The 5548-nt window shown below is 33.7% G+C and overlaps 1 non-coding gene across 1 annotated transcript; it reads left to right on the forward strand.

Annotated features, from left to right (window-relative positions):
• The first annotated feature begins 398 nt into the window (after window positions 1–398).
• On the forward strand, window positions 399–505 carry LOC130727100 (small nucleolar RNA R71). Its single transcript, XR_009015138.1, has one exon. It is a non-coding gene; the product is annotated as a small nucleolar RNA R71 (small nucleolar RNA).
• The last annotated feature ends 5043 nt before the right edge of the window (window positions 506–5548 follow it).

The raw sequence follows: 5548 nt of genomic DNA on the forward strand, positions 1-5548 counted from the left end.
CCTTTCCTCCTTAAGTCAATGTTCTGACCTTGCCATCATCATCATTAACAGTACACCGGTTACTATCATGAGATTCACCACAAAATTTGCACTCCAAACTAGTTACTTTTGCTCCAATGGACTTGGCATCCTGAATATGTTTCCGCATTTCCGCAACTTCCTCGGAGAGTTGCTTGTTGGAGGCTATGAGCTTGTCATAAGTTTCTGCTTCAAAAGAACTTCTTCGGATTTGGCGTTCATTCTCGGAGTTCATGGCTCTCATCGCCATTTTCTCTATCAAATCATACCCCGCTTGTGGGGGAAGAGCATCGAACTCCCCACTTGAAGCCGCGTCCAAGCCAAACCGTGATGAGTATAGTAACCCATCATAGAACTTCGCCACACATTCAGCTTGGGTGAGATTGTGTTGAGGACATTTCCTCAAAAGCTTCTTGAAATGCTCCCAAGCCCCATAAAGATTTTCATCTGAGGATTGTGTGAACGTCATGATGTCATTTTTCAATTTCCTCAAGAGGGACCTTGGGAAGAACCTTGTTGTGAATTTTTCTGCAAGGTCTTCCCAAGTAGTGAGACTCCCTTGAGGTTGTGAGTTCAGCCAATCCTCTGCTGCATCCTTCAAAGAGAAGGGAAATAGGCTCAACCGGATTGCTTCTGCAGAAACATTCACCACCCGATAAGTGTTGCAATTCCGGATGAACTTCTCCATATGAGCATGAGGATCTTCCGTGGAACCTCCACCATATTGGCTTTGGCTCACCATGTTGATGAATGCTGGTCTTAATTCAAAGTTCCCCACTCCTTCGGGAATGACAATACTTCCGGGATAGTCAAAGCTCATGGACCCCGAAGTTAGTTCCCGAAGAGTTCGGTTGGCATTCTCAACTTCTTGTTCACGTAAGCGGAGGGTGATATCCTCTTGGATCCTTGCCTCAATGTGGGCTTGCATCTCCTCCTCTGTCATGCGGCCACCCATGGTGGTGCCTCTCTTGAAAGCAACCTGCGTATGACACTCACAGAGAAAGATTAGTAGCACCAATTCTAGACAAGTTAAAACTTAAAATAAAACCACAAACTAAAAACTTAAACCAAAAACCACAAACAATTCCCCGGCAACGGCGCCAAAAACTTGTTGGTTAATCCGCAAGTGTACGGAATTCACCCGGTTTTAAATTATCGAACCACAGGGAATTGGTGTGGCAATTCAGTTTAAGATTCGAGTTCACGGTTGGAAAGCAAATAAAATTCAGTTTTAAGGGTTGATTGTTCAAGTGATTGAGTGACAAACTTAATAAATGTAAGTGTGTTATAACAAAGGTGATCTTGCCTTGGGTTCTTGCTTAACTAAATCAGTTTTAAATTAACCTATTCTTCCCACAAAAATTCTGAGTCTCTCCTTGATGTTATAGCCTATGTAATCATCTATCAATGCCTTGTATAGACAATCCTCTAAAGTCAAAAGATAGGTTCAATTCCTTGACAACCTAAACATTTGCTAAAGGCACTAAGCATGCAATTCAGGCCAACAAACCCCAACCCCTACTCTATTCCTAGTAGCAAGCATAGAAGAGGTAATCCCATATCATGTCCCTAATCTATAACAAATTTCCATTATATTATAGAAAAGCATAAAGCTAGCTCATGATATAACTTGAAACATAAAGCATAGATAAGGAATTCAAGGGTTTACTCAGAAGATTCATGTGAAGAAAAAGGGAATAAGATTAAAACATCAAGAGTCTTACAAGGAACCCAAAGCAAAAAGGGTTTTAGCCAAGCATGGCTATGAAATCCATGCTAGAAGATAAAGATAAAACCTGGAACATGAGACCTAGGGAGGGCTCCCAAAGCTTCAGAACTCCAGCTCTCTCTTCTAACTTGTGTAAAAATTGATAAAAATGACAAAAGGTACAAAAGAAATGGCAAAAAGCCTATTTAAAGGCTAACAGGTCGAGACTGGGCGCTCAAGCGCCAATTCAGAGCGCCTGAGCGCCAATTGCACTTAGAAAACATGCTCTCTGGACTAATTGGCGCCTAGGCGCCCATCCCCCAGCGCCTAGGCGCTCAAGCTCGCTTGAAAATGACTTTTTGGCTTCTGAAACTCCTCTTTTCAATCCTCTTTATGTTCTTCATCAATTCCATGCTTCTTGGCCTTCTTTCTCCTTCAGTTTCTGCACTCCAAACCTAACCAACAAGACAAGGAAGATTCTAGAAGCTCCAAGAGCTCATTAGCACAAGAAGTCCTTCACTTAACACAACAAAACCATGCAAGTCCTAAACTTTACCTAAAATGCAAGAAAACTCCCTATAAAACTACTAAATTACCAAAACAAAATAAAGACTAAAGAAAAGATAAAAATGCATGAGAATGCATGAAACACTACATGAGACTCAACAAAAAGACTCAAAACCTACAAAGAAATGACCCTAAAAACACTACTAAATCCGGGTCATCAATACATGTCAAAATGATATTCATATGAGCATCAAGATATAATCCAACCATAACATTAACCATGGTTAAGAGCCAATAACCGTCTAGCGTGATAAGAAATCATGTAAAACCATATATATTTTTAAATATAATTTTCTCATTTTCATTCCGGTGAATAATAGTTGAACCTAATTATGTCAGCCTTATGAAGTTTTCCGTTGTAGAAATTATAATTAAGTTTTGTGGCTTCAGGTATGTTTCTCATGGCATACAACATCATGTAGGGAAACTTCATATCACCTTCACTATTGACACAAAGATTAGGAGTGCAACTGTGATTTAGAAAATGAGAGATATTTCCATGGCTTTTTACGTCGAAGTAACCCTGGCCAACACTATAGAAACAGAAATCAAAGCACCAACTAAAGTAAGTCCAAACGCGCACACTAGAGAAGATTTATGTCCATTAGAATTCAGAAAATTACTCATATCAAGTATATAGTGACGAGCATCTAACCTTAGTTCAACTTTGGATATATTCCGGTCAACTTCCCCAACAAACTCTCATACAAAGCTTCCACTTTGAATGTAAGACCAAGTTCTGTAACCCCAACCCTTTCATTCGATCTTATAAATGGCTAGCTGGAATTCAACACACAAAACATTAGGATTTGGATGATTCAGCAAGCTTATCCTCTTAGTGATCACTAATGAATTCATTTTATATTGCTCAAATATAAGGTAAAGATTTTCCTTTTACACGTAAACTAACATGACTATTCAAATTCAAATTCATAATGATCAGCATTAATTTTGTCAATATTAATTATAGAATTAATTAATATTGCGTTTTATATAATTAGGATCATTGATTAATTATTTTAATAAGAATTAAAAATAAAATATAAATTTAACTTTGAGCAATTTCAACCCGTTTAATTGTTTCAATGCGTGATACAATTACAAGTTAAAATATAAAAAAAGATACAATGCAAATTATTAATTATTAATATTAAATTTTATCATTTAATTTTGGAATCCGTTAATTATTTGATTTTATATTAAAATAATTATAATTATTATTATTCATAACTTAAATTTTTAATGTTGATTTAATGTTACTGTTTGGTTTTTTCTGGCTAGGTTTTGTATTTTTTTAGGGATGGTGTGGCATTTTTATGTGGGTTTAGCTTCCGGCCTATGTGGTGATTTTGTAATAGGGATGCTTAAGTGGCTATCTTAAAGGTGTGGTACTCTTTTTCCTTGCTAGTTCTTAGCAAGGTTTTTAATGAGGCTCACCTTTAAGGTTACGTTTATAGTCTTTTTGTGGAGGAGTCTATTTGGGAGCGGATAGTCTATTTGGGGGTATAGATGCTCTTGTAAGAGCCTTGATTGTCTAGGCTTGATTCATTATTAATAATAATTCTTTCGTTTTCAAAAATAAAAATAATATGAAATAAAAATATAATAATGTATTTATTAATTAAATGAGAGATTTCATGTTAATAAATAATAATTGATACGTTGCATAGTAGTCTTTTGTTTAATTTAACTTAACTAGTGTTTCTTACCCGTGCGTTGCACGGGGAATATGTCTATTGCATTTGATACATCAATCATGACCTTGATTATTAAATATATAATAAACAACAAATGAAATTGAATAGTCAGAAATGATGAGAAAAGTGAACAAAAAGTCTTAAATTAAAACCCTTGTTGCATAGATTGAAATTCGTACAATTGAATAACTAATAAAAAGAATGCTTAACCAAATCTCAAATTCTGCAAAACATATCAGAGGATGGTTTAATGATGGCTAATCAATAATAACTAGAATGAAAAAAAGAGAAAAGATTCTTCATGAAAGTGATTATGCGAGTTCGTTTTCACACAGTAAATTAACCTAAGCTTGATCAAGACAACATGAACTTGTTTCATATGCTTCATGAACATGAAGGCAATACACAAATCATAGATATAATGAATCACCAATAAAGCATTCAGAACACATATTAATCTTAGAAAAAAGAATGTGATAGTAACACAAATTAGGATTGTGAAAGATAAATCATAAAGTCTGGCATCATTATGTTTATATCAAGTCATCAATAAAGAATTATTTAATGGTAAAAGAAATTGAACGAACCTTGAATCGACAACAATAATTTTGAATCAGATACTCATCAACTTATAATATGTAATAGCCATCATGTAAACAACAAAATAAATTTAGGTCATACTAAAATCAAATTGTATTAAAATAGTATAAAGATAAAGAACTAAACTAACCACTTATATTTTCTCAAAAACTTCTTGTTAAAGCTATCATAAAAAGCAACACAACCACTTGGAATCTTTTTTAGTTAATTGGATATTCAGTTTAAATTTATAAGTTAAAATAAGAAAATATATAAATTTTTTATAGAATAAATATCTTTTGTCACGTGTCAACAGAAGTGAAGTTTTCTAATGGAATGACACGTGGGAATTTTCTTATGAGAATTAATCTAGAGTTGCCACCTCACTAAATCAGTGTGATAGAAGATGTTCTTTTCTAATATATATATATATTGATTGTATCACACATTGAAACAATTAAATCGGTTAAAATTACTTAAGGTTTAATTTTTTATTTTTAGTTCTTATGCAATGAAATTATCAATGGTCATATTTATATAAAATTCATTAACTAATAAATTTCATAACTAAAATGGAAAAAATTAATGCGGATAATTATGAATTTGAATAATTATGTTAGTCTATGTGTAAAAGGAAAATCTTTACTTAGAATTTGAATAATATAAAATGAAATAAATATTAATGACTAAGAGGATAAGCTTGATGAATCATCCAAATCCTATGCTTTTGCGTGTTCAATTCCAGCTAGCTATTTATAAGATCGAAAGATAGGGTAGGGGTTACAGAACTTGGTCTTACATTCAAGCTGGTAGCTTTGTATGTGAGTTTGTTGGGGAAGTTGATCTGAATATATTCAAAGTTGAATTAAGGTTAGGTGTTCATCACTATATACATGACATGGGTAAGTTTATGAATTGTGTAATTAATGCATTAATTATTTTTTGGTTTTTATTTAAATTATTATTTTTAAAATTTTTG

The sequence above is a fragment of the Lotus japonicus genome, chromosome 6 (genome assembly GCF_012489685.1).
Source record: "Lotus japonicus ecotype B-129 chromosome 6, LjGifu_v1.2".
Classification (NCBI taxonomy): Eukaryota; Viridiplantae; Streptophyta; class Magnoliopsida; order Fabales; family Fabaceae; genus Lotus; species Lotus japonicus.